At 46.6% G+C, this 21,323-nt stretch overlaps 1 protein-coding gene across 16 annotated transcripts in view; it reads left to right on the forward strand.

The window, feature by feature from the left end:
* TENM1 (teneurin transmembrane protein 1) overlaps positions 1 to 21,323 on the forward strand; it is a 705,377-nt gene that overhangs the window by 437,291 nt on the left and 246,763 nt on the right. For 2 of the 16 annotated variants that reach the window (XM_078380798.1, XM_072981439.2), the window contains exon 1: positions 7,893 to 8,020. The exons of the other annotated variants lie outside the window; for them this stretch is intronic. The gene's annotated coding sequence lies outside the window, so the exon portion shown is untranslated. Of the gene's footprint in view, positions 1 to 7,892; positions 8,021 to 21,323 lie in introns of those variants that run through there. 16 annotated transcript variants of the gene reach the window in all.

Consider the following 21,323-nt stretch of genomic DNA (forward strand, 5'->3'; position numbering starts at 1 on the left):
TAAATAAATAAAAACTGTATCAGACTGAACTTGGTGGACAGGCTTTTCATTATGAAGAAGAAAAGTCTACCCATAAGGAGGAAAGCTTCTCATAACATGGATATTGGGTAAAGATCATCTAGAGGCGGGCAAGGTCTCCTAAACTCTCTTCAAGCTGACTTGGAAATTAAGTAATGAACTCCTCAAATCCATTCCTCGAAATTTCAGATCATTTAGTTGATCAGTTTTAAGTTCTTCACATACTGCCTCAGACTTTCAACGTTCCAAAGAGCCATTCGAGTTCTCCTCGCTAGATCCTTTTGCAACGAATGCTGCCTTCTTTTTTAAAAAACCTCCTTGTGTTGTGGTTCATGAAGAACATGGATTACTGAATTTGAGAGAGGACCTCTCTTATTTTCCATCCGTCTATCCACTGAATAACAGCTTGCCCGAGAGGAGGCTAGGAGAGACATGGGCAAGGCATCAGACGGAAAATCTTCTCTGATTTCAAACGGAAAACAAAAAAAGGCTGTAGGCAGAGAGAGCAGCAGGTCAGTGCAAACGGAGAGAGCTAGGCATGGAACAGATTTATGCTTCTAGGAGACACTGGTGTGTGTACCATACAGCTAGCCCAGAAACCCCCAAACGAGCCCACTGCCTTTAGGCAGATACAGTGGACCCTCGACTTACAGACGGCTCGACTTACAGACTTTTTGAGTTACAGACTTCTCTGGCTGCAAAATTTAGATTCGACTTGCAGCCAGAGAATCGACTTACAGACCAGAAAAAAACCAAAATGAAATAAAAATAGAATAAAAACCACTGGTTATGGGATTAATCGGTTTTCAATGCATTGTAGGTCAATGGAGATTCGACTTACAGACTTTTCGACTTGCAGCCACCATTCCAATACGGATTAATTCCTTAAGTAGAGGGTCCACTGTAAGTCAATGCCTCAAGGTCAGTGGGCAAGAAGACTCAGCTGGCTGTCCAATGGGATTCTATACCTGGAATGCGAGCAGTGCCTTATTTGGGTTTGAGTACTTTGGCCATCTGATGAGAAAAGAAGACTCCCTGGAAAAGACCCTGATGTTGTGAAAGTATGAAGGCAAGAGGAGAAGGGGACGACAGACGACAGAGGGCAAGATGGTTGGACAGTGTCATCGAAGCGACCACCATGAATTTGACCCAACTCCGGGAGACAGTGGAAGACAGGAGGGCCTGGTGTGCTCTAGTCCATGGGGTCATGAAGAGTTGGACACGACTTAACGACTAAACAACAAAAAACGGATGTCAAAATGTCTCACCTCTCTCTCTCTTTTTTTTATTGTATTCTTCAGAAAAAATAGGCAGGCCCTCCCCTCTTTCCCATGAAGAAGCATGTAGATATTTTTGTGTTTTTGTTGTTTTTGTTCAGAATGTACATATTGTATGCTCTTTTTTTTTAACCACCTTAGGCGTTGTTGTAGATTTCCTCCCTTGATGGAAGCATATTTGGGCCCATTTTTCAAATCCGTTTGTTTTTAGTTGCACACATTTTTCAAAGCATAGCTCCGTGAGCATATTTTCCTTTTCAATAAAACACATTGCAAGCAGTGGAAATGTATGGATTTCTAGGCGAGATGTATTTTGCCTCAGTGCTTGTCTCAAGAAAGATGAAATGGGTGTTTCTATAGGGAACCTAACACAGTCTCTTGAGATAGGGGGAGAGACAGAGCTGAAAGGCTGGAAGTAACATCAAAATACTGATTCCTAGACCTGGGATTTTCAGAAGTCAAGGCCTACAATTCACAGAAGCTTGCAAGAATTCCCTAGCTGGACTTCTGGGGGGTGGGCGGGCGGGCGGTAGGTAGGTAGGTAGGTAGGTAGGTAGGTAGGTAGGTAGGTAGGTAGGTAGGTTCTTTAAGATGTCTGTAATCACTTTGAGCAGAGAAATAATGGGTTCTCTCTGAATTGATGAAGATGGAGAAAGTGGCTAGACAAGGCTACGATCTCTGGGAATGGCAAGGCATCATGGGCCTGATAGTCTTCCTGTCTACTATGCAGAAACTGCCAGGCCTGTCAGAAAAAGGAGAACAATTTTGTAATTATTCCTTTTTCCCTTGCCTACAAGATCAGGAAAGGGACAACTGTACATCCCTGGGACGCTCGGTGTGAAAATCAGGACGGGAGGACCCAAACGATGCTTGAGCCCCCAAACTAGAAATGAAAGAGGTGTGTTATCATTCTCCCCTGAGAAGATGACAAAGACTTGAGGAATGATTCCAGTCCAGGCAGCCTCACAGGCCCTGTTTCCAAAGCACCAGAGGGAGGCTACCAAACGAGTTGATTTAAAACTGAACAAGTGGCAAAATCCTAGTGAGAGGAAGGTCCACCTCCTTGTCTTGCAGGGCTCCAGTAAAGATTGGCAGGCAGATTGCAGAACTTTTTTTTTCAGGGGGGGGGGGCTATGACCTTTTTTATGATGGAGGGCAGAATGATATGTTCCTTTCCTAGCTTCTATTTATTGCTTCGGAGACAGGCACCATAGCTCACTGGCTGAATACACGCCTTGCATGCGTAGATCTGTGGCTCCGTTCCCCGGCAATCCTGAATCGGACAGCTTTTGGAGAGAAGGGCATGGAAAGACCTTCTGTCAGTGGGTAACCCATGCGTGGTTATTATGCAGAACCGGCTCTGCTGTTAGGCAGAATGAGGCGGCTGCCCCCGTTGGCTAATTTGGGTGCCATGGAAGAACAGCACATTATGAGTTATTCATTCTCTGCTCGCTCGCTCTTCCCTTAATGCTAGAAACAGAAAGAGTGGGTTGCAGGATTTTTTTGCCTCGTGTCAAAAATAGTTTGGCTGGCTTTGAATACAACCTACCTTGATTGGATAAGAAGGAAAGCGGGAAAGCCACCGGCTGTTGTGTCTCAGGCATTAAAAGTGCTTGAGTGGCCCTACGGTTAAATTTGCAACTTCCTATATCTTGATTTTAGCTCACACAACATACGGGGAAAAATACGTTCATTCTGTGGTTTCTCACCGATGCTTTTATTTGACCCCAAAAGGAAGTAATGAGGACTCATTTCTTATGTGAAATTCCACATGAAAGCAGGAACTTTAAAAGTATTGGGAAAGCAAGAGTTATTAACAAGATGGCATAATGATCACAAAGCGAATTTAATATATCCCCGGAGAGCTACAATAAGAATCTGTTTTGCATTCAGACCTTCAAAGTGCTTCACTTACATTATCCCTGCCGTCTTCAGAACACCTCTCTGAAGCAGGCTAGTGTTCCCATATTACAGATGGGGTAACTGAGGCTGACAGAAGTTATGAATTTGGACTAAGGATGCATTTCATGTCATTTCATGTTGGAGTTTTGAGGCAAATTTACCAACATTTGCAAATTTGAGAGGAAAACAATGAGATCTTTTTCTTTCTTTTTAATTAATTTTCAATAATATAACAACAACAAATAAAGAAAACGCCACTAATGTATCAACTTAAAAAGAAATTTTAAAAGAAAGACAATAATACATTTTTAACTCTGTGCTGCACACCACCCTCGGGACTAATTTGCCTATTTATTTTACGTTATGTTTTATAAAGCCCCATTTCTCTCCAGAAACGTAGTGATTAATCTCCAGGGGTATAACCTTTCACTTTTTCAAACACGTGGACCAAAAATAAATTCCATATTTCTTTGATATCATTTGTATTAAATATTCCTTTTCTAATCTTGGTTTAGCAGGTTAGTTGATCATTAATGACCATATTCCACATTTCTTTATAACATTCCCCCATATTAAGTTGATTACTATTCTTCCAATTCTTTGCAAATATCAACCTTGGCACAGTTACCATAATAATAATTAATTTCTTTTCTTCCCCTTCTAGTTCACTATTGTTAACCATGTTCAACAAAGGTGACTTGATTTGTACATCAATTCCCATAATTTCAGTAATCTCGTTTAAAAATGAGGTCTTTTTTCTAAAACTGCTCATCTAAACCCATGATTTTTGGCACATAACTTTGAAAAAAATCTAGATTCACATTCCTCACATCTTAAACCAAGCTGACCGAGGTAGAGATGCCATTTCTTTATTATTTCTCTTTTTTCATTCAAATACTCCTTTTTTAGAATCTTAGAATGGCAGAAGCTGGAAGGGACCCTAAGGATCATCCAGTCCACCCCCTTACAAGGAGGCCCAGAGGGGGGAATTGAACCTCTGGATCTGCAGCCAGAGACCTAAAATTCTGAGCTATCCAGCAGTTCATTTATTTATTTATTTATTTATTTATTTATTGGACTTATATACCGCCCCATAGCGCTACAAGCACTCTCCGGGCGGTTTACAATTTTAATTATAAAGGCTACACATTGCCCCCCCAGCAAGCTGGGTACTCATTTTACCGACCTCGGAAGGATGGAAGGCTGAGTCAACCTTGAGCCGGCTACCTGGGATTTGAACCCCAGGTCGTGAGCACAGTTTTAGCTGCAGTACAGCATTTTAACCACTGCTTGTGAAATAAGGTACACAGGTATAATGTGATGCTTTCCATACTGGGAAACTGCCCATGGGTATGATTTATTCGCTGTGAAAAGGAAGACATGGCTTGAAATGTGTAGACTTCTCCCTCAGAGTCCAGCAGACAGCTTTGAAAGAGGCATGTGGATTGGGGTGGATGATAAATTGCTAAAGTTAAAATAGAGAAGCTGAGAGAGAGAGAGAGAGAGAGAGAGAGAGAGAAGGCAAGGAAGGAGAGGTGCAGAAAGTGAAGAAGACATCCACCTACACCGGACTTTGTCCCCACCGAGGGTGGACTTGAACCCCACATGTCACCAGCAGAGGGCACTTGAGGAACTGACAACCAAAACAGAAGTTTCTTATTGCCCCGCCTTATTGCCCCGCATTTCTTATTGCAAGATTACCAGTGAAAGATGACAAGAGCGAGACTCTGATGGCTCTGGCTCTTAACCAGAAGACTAGGCCTTCTCTTGACACCCCCTTTCAGCGCCTCTTCTGAAAAACAACAACCCCAAAACCTCTGACACTCCCCCCCCCCAGTGTGTTCCATATGGAACAATGCCTGTATTTGGGTTGTCTCCCTAAGAGACCAGCATGTAAGTCAGCCCTTAAAATGGAAGGAACTAAGATAAATCTTCAGTCTTTGAAAGTTAGCATAAACCTTCAGTCAGCACAGTGAAATATGCAGGGTGCTGAAGAGGCTTCATCTTTCTGTAGCAAGCACCGCTTTAAGACAGATTTTCTATGAATTCTTCTCTTCCCCCCCCCCTCCCAGAATACAACAAAAAGTAAGTGCCAAACATATCTCAAGTTTGGAAAGTTATGATCCCTACTCAGGAGTCAGGTGACCACAGCTTGCTTGCTTGCTTGCTTGCTTGCTTGCTTGCTTGCTCGCTCGCTTCCTTCCTTCCTTCCTTCCCTCCCTCCCTCCCTCCCTCCCTCCTTCCTTCCTTCCCTCCCTCCCTCCCTCCCTTCCCTCCCTCCCTTCCTTCCTTCCTTCCTTCCTCCCTCCCTCCCCCCCTCCCTTCCTTCCTTCCTTCCTTCCTTCCTTCCTTCCTTCCACTGGTGCTCAAGCTTGAGTCCCCAGATGTTCTTGGACTACAACTCCCAGAAACAATGGCTGTCAGAACTAGAGATGAAGGCTTCTGGGAGTTTTAGTCCAAGAACATCTGGGAACCCAAGGTTGGGAACTGCTGCTCTACTCCAACTCAGCACACATTAGGAAGCAAAATGGCAACAGAATATAATGTCATATAGGGATAAAGTATTCAGTAGGTTTTAATTAAACAGAGGGTGTGATCACATAAGAAAATAGATTACCTTTTGGACTTCTTGAGCAATATCTGAAGTGAGTCATTCCCCAGCAATTCCAGGACAAACAGGCAATAGCGCTCCAGCCCAACCCGGAATCAAGCCCAAGTGGGACATCTTGGTTCAGCAGTGGGGCCATTGGGGGAGGGGGGGAGGGGACAGTCTGGAGCAACTTCCAAATGGAAGGAAGGGTTGCTTTAAATGAGATCACTCCCAACAAAGGGATCCTTTCCAGTGGGATCAGACATGATCCTGTCTCACTGTCAGATCGCACCCTCAGATATTTTGTTGGAATGGACGTTGGCGTAGGGTGGGAGAAGGGACCACAGTTTAAAAAAAAAATGATGATAGCCGTCCATGGGATGAATATGTTTCTGGAAATACTATATAATATTCTGGAAATACTAAGACCAAGCTGGTTGGATAGCAAAGTGGCCTAGATATCTGGCCGTGGAGCAGAGGCTAAAGAGTTCGATTCCCCACTACAGTAGGTGCCTCCTGGGAGAAGAGCCAGCCTGGGTGGCCTTGGGCCAGCTGCACCGCCCCAGAGCATCCCCAGAAGAAGGGAATGGGTGACCACTTCTGAGTACTCTCCCTGACAAGGGTCGGCCTAAGTCAGAATTGACTTGGTGGCACAGGATTATTATTACAGTAGTCGTGAAGAGTCCCTAAGCAGACACAAGCAACGAAGACACTTGTCGCACCCTGAAGATCACTAGAACCAGCTTTATTTCGGGTGTGTTAAGGGATCGTAGCCCGCGATGAGCGGGTGGGGGGGGAGACTTGATGGCGGGCCCCGATCCCATCTCGCCAGGAGGCCGGCTTGAGACCGGAGTTAGCCTCAGGAAGCGGAGGCAGCGCCCTCCCATCATCCGCCAGCTCTCCCACCTCCAACCCGGTTGCTTCGGTCCCTATTATCTCCTCTCTCCCCACAATAATTCTGCTCCTGGGCAGAATTATTTCCTCCCCGGCTGCCGGGCTGGCCCTCAGCCCCCGATCCTCTGGTACAGGATGGCGCCCCCCATCCATCCTCCTTCCTATTCAAGGCTGATGGCTGGGGGAGTGGGGAGGAGAGACAGCGGAGCCGCCCAAGGCGGGTCGGAGGGGCAGAGGACGGCATCGCCCCCCCTTCCTTGCCAAGCAACCCTATCTCACCTGCGGGGCGCCTTTCTGGACTCCCTGGGAGCCCCCGGCACCCCATTTTACGCCTTCCTCCATCCCCTACCAGCGCTGCTATAACAACGCTCTTCCTTTCCCTTCCCTTCCCTCCCCCGTCCCTGACTTTGCACGCGCCCCCCCCCCCCACCGCCAGCTTCGCCATCCCTCCTCCTCCACTTTCATCAACCCGGGCGCGCCCCGCGTTCCCCCCTCGCCGCCCGGCCGCCCGGCGCTGCCTCCTGCGCGCCACCTGCACAGAACCTGGCAGGCAGGTGAAGGCAAAGGGCTTCGCTGCTCTGCAGCGCGCATGCCCGGGCTCCTCTCCCGGGCATGCTCATTAGCGGCCCAGGAGGCAGAGGAAGAGGAGGAGGAGGAGGAGGAGGAGGAGGAGGGGAAAAAAAAGAAAAAGAAAAAAGGAGGCTGGTGCACGGAGCCGCCTCGCAGCTGCTACAGTCCGCGCCGCGTAGAGCGGCTGGGTGCGCGACCAGCGCGCATCGGCGCCCTCTGCGAGAGCATCAGCATCAGCACCACCAGCATCAGCAGCATCATCAGTAGCATCAGAGGTGGTGATCAGGCAGGGATCAGGCTGGGGAGGGCTGGATCCTGGCCAGCCCCGCTCCCCCCAGCAGGCTGCTAGGAGGGGGGGGGCGGCTGAAGGCTTCCTCTCGCCCTCGCCCTCCTCCTGCCCGGCCGGTCGGCCGGCGCGCGCCTTGGACCGGAGCCATCGGCGGAGAGCGGCGGCCAAGGGCGAGGAAGGGATGCGGCCAGCCGGCAGCGCCTGCCGGTGCGCCCGATGCTGCTGCCGCTGCCTCTCCTGCTGCTGCTGCCGCTGCCGCCGCGATGTGGATTTATCGTCGACTCGTGCCGCGTAGCTGCCGCCACCGCCGCGCCCGCGCCCGCGCCGGGGGAGAGAGGGAGACGCGCCGCCAGGGCAGCCGCTTGGGAGCCGACGGCCGGCCGCGATGGCTGGCCCGCCGAGGAGCCGCGCCGGGGGCAGGAGCCGCCGCTGCCGCTGTTGCTGCTGCTGTTGCGGCTGAAACTTCCCGGGGGCAAGCAGGTAAGTTTGGCTCCCGGGGGAGGAGAGGAGGAGGCGGAGGCAGAGGACGGGGGGGCGCTACTGATGGAGGGCAGGTGGCCAGGTGGGCGAGCGCAATGGCCGGGGGGGGGTGCGTATGGAGGGGAGATGAGCCGGGCGCGGCGGGTGGGTGCCTGTGCGCCCTTGCCAGTGTGATGATGACCCTCGCTGCCTCTCCCTGATCATCATTTATTGGGTGCGCTGGCATGCCTGCCTGTGGGGCGGCGGGGGGGCAAAGGGATCGAGAGCACCCCCTTCCATCTGTAGGGCTGCGATCCAAAGCGCGCGTCCTAGGAAACGCAGTGGCTGGGAAATGCGCCCCCGCGGTCGCCTGGCGGAGTCCGCGCGAAGGAGAGATTTAGAGGACGGTTTGCACTCGGAGCCCTGGCGTGGCGCCTTGGTGCCTGTGGGGAGGTGGCGGGGGTGGGTGCGTGGGTGTGGGGGGAGCCACGGTCCCGTGCCCACCAGCCTTGGGCGCTCAGCTCCTCGGGCGCACCCGCAGGACCTTGGGGAGCCTTCTGCCGGGAGCCCGCGGAAACCATCCAGGAAAGCCGCGTGCGGCAGCTGGGCGCCTTTTGGCCGCAAACCCTGCCTGGCTCGCTGGGCGCGTGGCTCCGCGGGGGCTGCCTGCTGTGTGGGGTCGTGCGAAGGGGGTGCCAGCCTGCCAGGAGGAGCGCCTGCCCCTGGGCATGGAGGGGACCGGCACACACGGGCGAGCGACCTCCGGCTCTCCAGACATAACAGGTGGTTTAACACCGTGGGGATTTGGCGTGTGCATCGGGGCATAAAAGCATCGGATGTGCCCCGGCTCTCGGGCAACTTCTCCGTGGGTCTGTGGGGTCACCCTTGCAAGGGGGGGGTTGCTTAGGGGTCGCTGTGAGCTTCCAATCCCTCCAAGTATCTCGGAAGATAAACAGGAAAGCAGAGGGAGTATTTGGTCCAGTTCTCGGTGCAGTTTGTATTCTGTATAGGTCTGTGCCTGACTGCTAGTGAGTAAGCTAAGTAACATTTCTGTGGCCCAAAATCTGTAGCTTTCTAGCCAAATCTAAGCATTTGTTTTGCCTCCAGGGGGGGTCTCCTTTACTTACAGATTGCTGTATTCTGTGGTGGTGCCGCCTTATAGGTCTGGACTTTTTATTTAATTATTGATTTCCAAACATCCTGCCTTAACTCCATTGCAACAAGGTCTTTTAAGGCCCAGAGGAGGACCGAGGTGCGTTTCTAATAGGTGCTCCGAGATCCTGATTACAGCTAGCCCTTGAATTTCAAAACCCTATGTTTACAACAACCCTGTAAGGCAGCTCCACGAACTCCTCGAGATCATACCTCGGGTGGCAAAACAAGATACAGGCTTATAGTCCCTGCCTCCAAGCTTCTGGGTTCACCGACTCTCAACCAGACCGTGGGGGTCAGCTCTGAAACCAGGTGTACTAAAAGCAAAAAAAGAAACCTTTATTTTCCCACCTCCCTTCCAGCCGTAGTTTAGCAGGCGGGAAGGTGTGCGGCTGCTATTTGCTTGCAGCTAAAGGGTAATGCTTAAAATGCAGCCTTGTTTCCATGCCTTCATTGAAATCCAAGTTCAGCAGAAGGAGGAGAGCATCTCCGAAGTGTTGAGACGGTGCCTTCCCGCTCTTCCTTTGTCCTTCGTCTCTCACCTTTCCTCGTCTTCCAAGCTCTAAATCTTACAGCTTTCTCTTTCTGTCTGGTCATTTCCACTTAACACTGGACGAGGCCCCGTGCAGTCCATCAATCAAGCTGTTTCCGGCTCTGAAGCTGTCCACCACGGCTTCTACAATGTTTAAAAAATGACCATCCAGTTCATTATTTGGAAACGAGCTCCGGGGGGGGGCGGGATGGCCATTGTCATCGTTCCATTGTTGAGAAGACATGAATGTGTAATTATATTTCCTTGGCAGATAGCAAAATCACCTCTGTGGTGCTGATTGGCAGCAGAAGTCTATTGTGATTTTGATTTGTGGTGTGTGTGTGTGTGTGTGTGTGTGTGTGTGTGTGTGTGTGTGTGTGTGTGTGTGTGTGTGTGTGTGTGTAACTCCCGTTTCCACAACTGAAAAGGTGGACTCTCAGGACTGGACTTGTCTTCATATTACGGTTACGGCGAATGGCCACAGAGAAATCTGTCTGGGCTCCATGAAGCCCTTTTCTGCCGCTCGAATTGTCAAGACAAATTACAGTTTCCAAATCTCCTCAGCTCACCGCACGGCTTTGGAGATGCACGGACAATGTTTGTGTCAGTGGGAATAATTCTGATTTTCCCTTTTTTGTGTCTTCATTCTCCTGGTTGTTCCTGACAAAACCCAAACAACGCAGCACACAAGCAACTGCATGTGGTTGCCCACCATCTCCAGTATTTGCAAACAGAACACCATATGCATCCCAAGTATTAAGGTGCAGAGAGAGCGTGAGAGGTATTAAATAAGAGGAAGCATCTCAGTGTTCTCCTGGAGAAAGCATGCATTCCCTCGAGTGAGCGATGTACAGTTTTACGCTCTTAGTCTTCTACACGCAATCTGCTATACAGAAGAACAGTGTCTCTTTCTTTAGGGTGTGATTTGCGTGCAAATAATATCTAGACAACATTTCCAAATATTTGAAGGTTTGGGTTGTCCAGCACATAATGGAAACAATAATACAGTTATCTGTTTCTCCTGCATGATTTTGTCTCTGCGATGCATAAATTTAAAAGCAGGTCTGTGCTATATGTTGGTTGGTGGGGCATCTCCCACAATACTGTTGGTTTAAAGCACAAAAAAAAGTTGGCCATTCTCTCTTTAGTGGGTCTTGGGACCAGCTTCTGTTCAACACAATGGGACTTCCTCCTTGCCAAAGAAAGTGCCAAACCTGTGCGTGTTTACTCCAAAGTAAGCCTTAATGTGCTTACTCTCAGGAAGACCAGGACAGGGTTTTGACCTTTAGGATGGTTTGGAATACTTATCTCACATTAATGCCTCCATTTTTGTAAGTGGTTATGCCCTGTCTTGGGCACCTAATGTAAAAGTCATGTATTCCTTAATTTTTACATCTCACTCCTACCTTTATTTACTTAGAAATGAAATAATTACAGTTTTACTGCAATATACTGTAAAAGTGCTTGGAAACCTATCCATGGATCACAGTCTTGGCTCACGTCTGTTGCCGAATAAAGTAAATGTCCAAATATTTCTGAGGGAGAAGAAGGTGAATTTTGCCAAACTCATAAGCTCAGAAATGAAGCAATATTCCGGTAGAGAATGTTTTTGTTTCCTGTTATGCCTCCCCTTTAAATTTATTCGTGAACCTGAATTCTTTACTTCTCTCTCTTTGTTCTCCATAGAGCTTTTTCTTCCTTCCACCCAGTTGCACGTGTCTCACAAAATAGCTAGTAATTATTAGAATTATTAGAAAGGGTCGCTTTGATATGCAAATGTTGACAGATGCAATCTGTGTTTTTCTTCCAGGCTGTGTTTGTGTGATGGTGATACAGTGGGTCACAAATGCTGCTATAAAGCCTTTTGGTACATATGTGTGGGTCTGTTTGTGTGGATGGTGTAGGATGTGCCCCCCCCAATTGATGTTAATTGCAGTCAAATGATTGTCCTCGAGTGGATAACAAGGATACAATGTTTTGGTAGTCCTTAATATATGTACTTTTTTCCTGTTGTTGACTGCAGGAAGATGCATAATGAAGATTAATTTCCTCCCCATAATACCTCTGCAATCTAGTTCTGGGTGGTGGTGAGGAAGAGTCATCCACCAGAGTTTGATTGTTCTTCTTAGCATGCAGTGTTTTAAAAATGCTCTTGACGCTTCCTCTTTGCTTGTGTCCTGTTCACCATTACCTTTCTGTGGCTTATCACCTTCTATGTTAATCGCACTGTTACCGACGGAAGGTTTTGGTCCACTGCAAACAGCAGCACCAACGGTATCACCTTCAACAGGGGAAATATTACAGCTCTCCTTCAGTTTTGCCTCCCCTATCATGCATGTTTGGAAAACAGTGCACAGGTACACATAGAAAGTCAGAAAAGCAGCCCTTCCCATTTGGATGTCCCTTCCACCTTCCAGGAACCGAGGAATATCAAGTGAGGATGTTTCTGTAGTAACTGCGCCAGTATTTCTGTGTAGCAGTGCTATTTATGGTACCTGTTGCTGCTCACAAGTATGGCACACAATCTGTACATGAGGAGCATGAGCTTCAAAAGTCAAGTTGGTCTTGAACTCCAGGCTTGTCCATCACTTCCTGCTTCTCCACCCATTTCCACAATCTGATCTGGAAAGAACACCAGCCCATGATGCAATGCTGTTCCATGACTCTCTTTGTAATGTATATCTTGTTTTCCTCTACTGAATCCAAAGGATGGATGCTGGGAATTGCAATCTAACCACCTCTGGAGGTCCCCTTGGATCCACCCCTACTCTATCTGGTTCTTCTCCCCTTCCCCCTTAACACCCCTTTTTCTCAACATTGCTGTATTATTCATTCATTGATAAGGCACCTATCCTTCTTTCCTTCCCCTATGGATGTCAAGGTGCATATACACATTTCCCAGGTATTCTCTCATCCAGGCATTGATAGGCTCCAAACTTGCTTAGCTTCAGACATGGTGGCTACCACTTCGACCTTCATACCCTGCTCTGTGAAGTACCTAGGCTGAGAAATGGTGACTGGACAAACCCATCCTAGTAAGCTGATTTTTCTGGCTGAGAATGGTTTAGAAATTAACACTCTCATATAGGTTTTCCCAACCTCATGCCCTTTTGGTTACAGAATGGGTTATAGAAGTCTTCACCTGGAGACATTGTCCATGCTTGTTTGGGGCTGATGGGGGGGGGGTCGTAGTCTGAAACATACAGAGGATGCAATGTTGGAGAATTTTGCACTCACAGCTCCATCACAGAGGTTGTCATACTTTCAACACCCTAAGGAGCTTGGAAGCTGGCCAACTAAGGGACCTCCAGTTTTATTATGAACCTGTCTGGATGCTAATTGATCTTCAAGATTGGCACACTTGAGGACGCCAACAAACAGCAGAGGCCTGCTTGACAGGTCCATGGGAGAGCGATTTCTCCTGCAGGCCATCCAGATTGAATGCATCCCCTTCAGAGTTGTGGTCACTTTCCCCTCTTACCATTTTGAGGAAAGGTGTGCAGGCATGATGTCTTAAGTTGGATTATGATATGGTGATGATCTGAACTGTTCGTAGACTTCACTGATGTTAATGATTTTAATGCTGGTGTATAATTTGATTTTGGGATTGATTGATTCCCCCCCCCCAACTTGGTTCTTTTCTTATGCTTTTCTATGATTGTAGCCCGCAAAGTCAAGGCAAAAATGTAATTAATCATCATAGCATAGCAGTTGAACTGCCTTGATGCAGCCTTTGGATGGATGAAGGTGTGGAGGCTCTTTGATTATGGGATGATGGTGGTGTGTGGCCTCACAGGTAGGGATGGGATTTTTTAGACTTGTTGGGTTATAAATCCCATAATGCCCCATTCTTTGAGTTCTACCTGGCAGACAAACTCCTAAATGTGGCTCACATGGGAGAAAGGCCTCACCTGGGGGGCTCTGATGCTTAATTAGACCTAGCTCCATCTACCTTCCTATTGAGAAAGAAATTCCCAGCTAGCACTGGGGCAGGAGCAGGAAGCTTGGGTGGAGGAAGACCTAGCCAAGCCTCAGTGCCTTCCAGTTGAGGCTTTTCCTCCTAAGCAGGTTTCTGTAAGTTGTGCGTTAGTCAGGCAGTACCTCCCGGAATAGGGAATTATGGGATCGCTAATCCGAAAAATCCAAAAATCCCATCCCTGTACCTTGCTCTGATTCCCAACTTTGGGTCCCCCAGTATTCTTGGTCTAAATTGACCAGAAATCCTGGCCAGCACAACCAGTGGTTAACGCTTAGAGGGTGTTAGTCCAAGAACGTCTGAGGATCCAAGCTTGGGAACCCCTGGCCTAATATATTTCATAAGCTTGCCCGAAGGATGAAACATGGAGGAAGAAGGCCATGTGCCCCCATCTTCAGCTCACTGGAAGAAAGACTGATGCTTACAAAGGGGTCTCATTCAAGACCGAGCTATGCCAGTGAAACTTTACTGTCATGAATTGTGTTGTTTTATTTGGTCTTCTGCCTGCACTAGGGTAGGACCTGATCAGCAGTGGCTGAAAGTATCTGTTGAGTTCATTTCTTGAAAAGACTTTGCTAAAATCTAGAAATTTTTGATTTGGGGCTGGAAGGGCCTTGAGGTCAGGGTTATTGGTTTGGTTCTGTTTTGGTTTTAAGGAACGGGAAGTAACCCAAATTGGCAGATTCACCCATCTAAGCCAACTAAGGCGGTGATTTCCAACCTTGGGTCCCCAGATATTCTTGGACTGAAATGCCCAGAAAATGCACATCTAGTGGTGAAGTTTTCTGGGAGTTGTAGTCCAAGGACATGTGGAGGCCCACGGTTGGGAACCACTGATCTAGGCACAGGACCTTGAATGCTTACCTCTTAGAAGCCTAGGTTTGATTCCTGTGTTTTAAATCACATCTGTGGAAACGTAGATGACCATCTGTCTGATCTACTTTGATTTGGATTCCTGCATTGAGCAGGGGGTAGGACTCACTAGCCTTAGCTCCATTATTCTGTTATTCTACTTGCTTTCTCTGACAACGTCTCCTGATACAACATATTCCTCTCTATGCTGCAAATGAAAAGCAGCCATGTTTTGCTTCATTTTTTTTTTGAAGGAAGTACCCACCTTTCTTAATATTTGGGATGGAAATGTTGAGAACATTTGAGTTGATGGGAAAGTGAAGCTGACAAGACATATCCACCTGCACCACAGCTGTTGAAACGTGCAGGAGGCGGTATGTTATCAACAGCTGTGGTATGGGTGGAAATGGAGCCCCTCCTTCTTGGGTGATGCAGGACAGGGCTAAATTAGTAGGCTGCTATTCGAGGCACGGTTACTTGAAAGTAAAAGATTTTGAGCCCCATTTATCTCAAGGACTGCATCTCCCTTTATGAGCTTGCTCAATTAAAATCAGGATGATTTAAATTGTGATTTTTTTTTTAAAAAAAAAGACTATCTGATTTTTTGACAAGTAAAATTTTTTTTAAATGATTTTTTAAAAATTTAAATCATGGTTTAAATCATTTTAAAATTGATTTTTATCCACCTTGATCAAAATCTAGGTAGACTGGATTTAAATCAAATTGATTTAGATTGTGATTTAAATTTTAAAAAATCTAGTTTTTGAAGGTTTAAATTAAAAAAATCAATTTTTAACATTTAAATTGTGATTTCAATTGATTTTTTAAAAAGTTTTATTCATCCTGATTAAAACAAGTAATAAATGAATAGCAGATATAATATTGCATCCATTTTAGTCAAATTAATCACGGCTTCCCTAAACGGCTTGGCTCCAATCCATCTCAAGGACCATATCTCCCTTTATGAGCCCGGTCAAGCGTTAAGAGCATCAGGAGAGGCCTTTCTCTCAGTCCCGCCACCTTCACAGGTGCATCAGGTGGGGACACCAGAGAGGGCCTTCTCTGTCACTGCTCCCAGACTGTGGAACTCCCTCCCACTGGAGGCCAAGCTGTCCCTATCTTGGCTGATCTTCCACAAGCAGGCAAAGACCTTTCTCTTTAGAAAGGGTTCTCCTTAATGACTGACTATCTGAGAAGGGTTTTTAAAATGGATTGTTGTACCTCACAGCTTTGAATGTGTTTTGGTGTTGCTTATGGTTTTCCGCATTGTATTTGTTGACCCTTTTAGCATTGTATAGTCATTGTTACAAACTTAAATACTGTCTTAATTACTGTAAGCTCCCTTGGGTCCTTTCAAAGGAGAAAGATGCCTTAAAAGTAGTTTGAATGAATGAATGAATGAATGAATGAATGAATGAATGAATGAATGAATGAATGAATGAAATTCAGTAGGACTGAATTCTCAGGAAAAGTAATTTGGTTTCAGTGGCTTATGTTGGCTATTCTTTGTTGTTGATTTTTCTTCACTCCAGTATAAATTGGGCCTTGTCTTAAATTATGTGTATGTTGAGGCTTTTCTCACTTCAGCCTAATGTGTTCTGGCCAAGAGAATCTTCTAATCCTTAACTTGTTTCTTGGTTCCCTATTATTAGTTCCTTGCCATCTTATAAATTTGTCGTTTGTGAATTCTTCGGGAGGGGGATGGTTGAAAATGGCCAGGTGTCCTACCTATAGTTTTCTATTTGAAGGTTTGGGAGAGATGTGGCCCTCCATTTAAAAGCACCCTTTTCTGGAAGAGGCATCTAGTCCAATATACAAAGCCCAGGGGAATATAAACCTCCAGATTCCCCACCAACAATTAGCACCACTTGAACAACAGAAAGAGTTTTACACTTTGATGTTACTTTATTTTAATTTATTGTTGCTGGTTATTGTTCTATTTTCTGTTGTGAACCGCCCAGAATGGCCCTGGAAGCCAGATGGGTGGTTGAATGAATGAATGAATGAATGAATGAATGAATAAATAAATAATACAGTGGTGACCTGGTCACACTCATGCCTGTTGAGTCTGCTCTCCAGGTGCTAACTGTTGACCAGTTTCCCTCTTTTAATCTTGACGTTACGAGGCCATCTTCTGTCAAGTAGGTTCTGTAACTTTGCTCACAAATTGCGTTACAGAATATACACGCAGCCAATACAGGTCCACACACAAAAAAACTTGCTAATTGCTGTTAAATAGCTTCAGGCATGCCGGCGCCGAGTGTTGAGCGTTGATTGTTTTCAGCAGAAGAGATGGAATCCGTTTATAGGCTTCCCATGGAAATCAGTGGAACTTAAGTCTAGCTGAGAGCTGCAAAAATGTGTGGTCCTCCAAATATGGCCAGATTACAAGTCCCATTAGCCCCAGCCTGCATAGCAAATTGTGAGGAACTCTTGGAGCTGCAGTTCAGCAACCTCTGAAGGTGCACTTTGGCCACTATTACAGCTGTTGCTCAACCAGGTCCTTGTTGTAGCTCCACTGGCTGGATCAGGAGTGTGGAAGAAAGCTGGTGCAGAGACGACAGAAACATTTGCATGGTCTAATATCTCTGGATGGAAATCAAGAATTACTGTAATTTAAATAGAAGGATGACACATCTCACCAGAGTGGGGAAGACTGGCTAACTGGAGCACACGTCTGATGGAAGTAACTAATTCCATGTTGTGAGGAACATCAGCTGAAGTTGATTTGATGTGCTTGCTCTCCCTCCATTTAAATAGTGAATTAAAAAGCGTTGACCTTTTTAGTGTTTACTTGCAGACAATATGTAGCACTGCATGATTGTTGGTCTATGTATTTCCTGAAGCATCTTTTGAATAATACATTTTTATTGGAAATAGCTAACTGTATCAAGAACATCTTGAAAGGAGCAAGGAGAATAAAGGTCTGCGGGCTGCAGAACCATCCAGACATGAAAGGAGGCAGTGGTTTCCAGAACTGTTTCCTGGCCAAAACCCCAGACAGACTGCATTCACAGAATCATAGAATAATGGAGTTGGAAGGGGGACTGTGAGGCCATTGAGTCCAACCCCCTGCTCAAGGCAGGAATCCAAATAAAAAAATTGGCCCCTAGGAAGAGGAAATCCACAAAGAGTGCATCTTGCATCATGGAATGTTACTGATGCGTGCATTGAATGGAAATCCTACTGGTGGGTTTTTTGTTTGACACTGGCTGAAACCCTAGTGTCACTTATGCCCGTGGAACAGTGGCAGTGTTACTGGGTTCCTTTTTTTGGCAATTAAAAACTTCCTATTTCTGTCCCATGGCTCTTCCAACTCCTGTCTCTTTCATTACGTGGGAGCTATGGGATGAAAGGAGGAAGTTTTTTACTAGCTAAAATTTTCCTCTACTGGTGACGTTGTCACTCTTCCTCAGACATATATTTTGCAACTGGATTTCAACTTACTCTCTAGCAAGGATAGTAGAGGAAGCTGCTAATAACAAATGTTTGGTCTTCTTTAAGGCGGTCTTGGTGGCTTGAGAAAGATATTTTTATGGTGATAATTGACAGGAAACAGGCCCTAAATGCCCACTGCCCCATGGCACTTAAAACACTCTGTGTCCGGGTCTCAAGTCTGAGCCCTTATTAAAAACGGGGGGGGGGGAGGAAGAGGGTGGATGGGTTCCATGTCATTAATTGAGTCCGAGTTATTGAAAAAAAAGGGGGGGGAGTTGATTCCAAGTTGAGGCATCGTTGTGACTTAAGTCCGACTTGACAGCGAGTCCTGTGACCCGAGTCCTCCTCCCTGCCTTTTGCCCATGTAAACAGACCATCATAGAGGAAAGAGGGGTCGAAACAAGGTTTCAGTCTGCTAGGAGGATATCTATGAAGTTCTCCCCATTACTTCCTTCTCGCTTCCAGGCAAACAGTGAAGGAAAGGTAGCAAACTTGATAGAAATTTCAAAATAGGGATGACTTTTAAGATCTTTTTTACCCTGTTCTCTGCTTGCCGGGGCCCTGTTGCCATGGGAACAGGTTCAGAGAGGCAGCGGGTAGTCGGCGGTTGAGTGAGAAGCGTTACCCATTGCACTGGGATTCTGGATGCCTGTTGAGGGAGATTACAGGCTTACCGAAAAGCACAGTCTTTCCTTGAGATAAAAATGGACTTTAAAAGGCAGAGGGAGACCTCTAAGTTGGGTAGCCTACAGCCTACGTCAAGGGAAAAGCTGACTCGTTTGCTGAGAAGTATGGAAATCTAAGCAAATCTGCCGACTCGGGTATATTTTTCCATCCCTTTCGCTCTGTGAGTCATCCCGTTGGTCGGGTCGAAGCGGGTGTTTGCCACCCGAGGGGGCAGCTTTCGAATGAATCAATGCAAAGCCTTTGAGGGGCCCCAAAACTCTTGCTGAACTTCTCTGTGCTGAACAGGGAAGGACATTTGCCTTCCAGCAAGTGAAGGAAGAAAGCAAAAATGAAAGCAGCGGGGCCCCAATGACGCTGGTGGAGTTTTGTTTCCTACCAAAGGACTAGCATTCCAAGCCACAGTGTCACGGATGGGACAGAATTCTGGGTACAGTCCTCCATTGTCAAAAAAGACACCACTTGAGGCTCATTGGAGGATCAGGGCAGCCCTTTGCCTTCCTTCCTTCCTTCCTTCCTTCCTTCCTTCCTTCCTTCCTTCCTTCCTTCCTTCCTTCCTTCCTTCCTTCCTTCCTTCCTTCCTTCCTTCCTTCCTTCCTTCCTTCCTTCCTTCCTTCCTTCCTTCCTTCCTTCCTTCCATCCATCCATCCATCAGATCTGCTTTGATTTAGATTCCTGCATTGAGCAGGGGGTTGGACTCAATGGCCTTATAGGGCCATTGAGTCCATTAATCTGGGATCCGTTAATCTGGGATTCTGTGACTCCTGCCTGCCTGCCAGGGTCCTTTCACCCTGGAATGGAAGGAAGCAACAATTTACCGCAGAAAGCCTCATGAGACAGTGGTTAAACTGCAGTACTGCAGCCAAAACTCGGCTCACAAACTGGGGTTCCATCCCAGGTCGCCAGCTCAAGGTTGACTCAGCCTTCTATCCTTCCAAGGTCGGTAAAATCAGTACCCAGCTCGCTTGGGGGGGGGCAATGTGTAGCCTGCATAACTAACCTGCAAACTACCCACAGAGTGCTTGAAGTGCTATGGGACAGTATATAAGCAGCATGCTTTGCTTTAACCCAGTACTGCTCTTCAATTTTTTGCCTATTCAATTTGCCTAGTTACACACCATTCCTCAAACGCATGTGACCGCCCTCTTTGCACCCTCTGCTCTGTTACCAATAAAAACTCCTTCATTTGCCCTTGGCTTCTAGGACACTCTATAGGTGCTTTCAAGCCTAACTTCACATCTGCATCGTATTTTTACTTGGAAGTATTTAACTGTCTTTCCTCAAAAGGAATTCAAAGCAGAGTTTTAAAAAATGTAAATACAGCTCTCCCACAGACACAGAAGCAATGCAATCAAAATCAGTTTCCCAAATCTAATGGTCTGAACAATTTAACAAAGAAGGGGAAAAGGCAGGCAGTAAAATCCAAGGACTTGTTGTTGGGGAAGTGAAGTAGCTTCTTAAGTGGCCTGGCTTTGTGGCCATCTGCCGTGCAGTCACTGTGGCTGAGCTGAGATTGTTTTGCTCTTGAGTGACCATGAACCTCAGCCTTAAAAGAGTTACTTTATTTGGTAAGACTACCTCCCATGTCCAATAGCTGGTTGATTGGAGGACTCTGGGAGTGTTAGTCCAAAAGCTTTTGGAAGTTCTGATTCTTCCCATCAACATGCAGCGGAGCGCTTGATGGCTATCAGCTGCCACGCTTAATTTTGGACCATGACTGTAAAGATGACTGGACATTGCCTTGGAGCTAACACCTCCGATCAAGTCCCTTTGCATGCAAAGGAAGAGAGAGAGAACGAGAGTTTAAGCCTGAGGCACAAGGTTGACTTGTCCAGGGTTTAGCGCTATGTCTGAATACACGTGGAATAAATAAACATTGATAATTAGGCTTCTGGACAGCTCTGCTGGGAAAGCCTTGGTCCCTTTATAGCACCAAAGGAAAGGATTTTAGCTTCATCACAGCCTCCCCAAGTCAAAGGGGAAGCCATTATCCCGGTTGGCCCAAATGCAACTAAGCTGGAGTAAATTTTTAAAAAGGCAGCTTGTGTCCAAAGCTTTTACATTTGTTTTAGCTTTGAGCAATTTTTAGTCAGTGACACGAGTCATTATGCCGCACTGTATTGGTATCGTAGTTGATTCACATTGTTTTACTTTTTGTAGTGAGTTGTGCTGTGATCGTTGTTTTGTGGCAACCTAGGGACGCGGCTGTTAGGGTTACAAAGTCTTAGGGCTCTGACTGGAGTGTCAGGGAATTCATGTGGAGGATTACTGTGAATGGTGTTGCGGAGTTTTGAATTTTTTGTTAAACTCCTCTAGCTCTGCAATAGAAGTGCAGGGATTCACAAATAGCTTCCGGTTCCCCAGGTTAGACCACCCTTTTTTCTCATCAACTGGCACTTACAATTCACTCTGAGATATTAGAATGAGAAAGATTTGCAGTGAATAGATAACAGCAAACTAACAACACAGCTGCTTTCAGTAACAGGCTTCAACAGACTGCTAACTGCCATCAGACAAAAGAGAGGGAAAAGGTTTAGCCAAGAGGCGGGGCTCTGTCTGAATTCAGAGGCAGGGAAGGAACTATTGGTTGGTGTTGTTAGTGATTGACAGTCCGAGAAATGTTCAAAACTGCCCTCTAGATTTACAGAAGAGTAATCAGAGGAGGCAGCTGCTCTTTGGTTTGCTTTTGC

This window comes from Pogona vitticeps, chromosome 11 (assembly GCF_051106095.1).
Source record: "Pogona vitticeps strain Pit_001003342236 chromosome 11, PviZW2.1, whole genome shotgun sequence".
Lineage (NCBI taxonomy): Eukaryota > Metazoa > Chordata > Lepidosauria > Squamata > Agamidae > Pogona > Pogona vitticeps.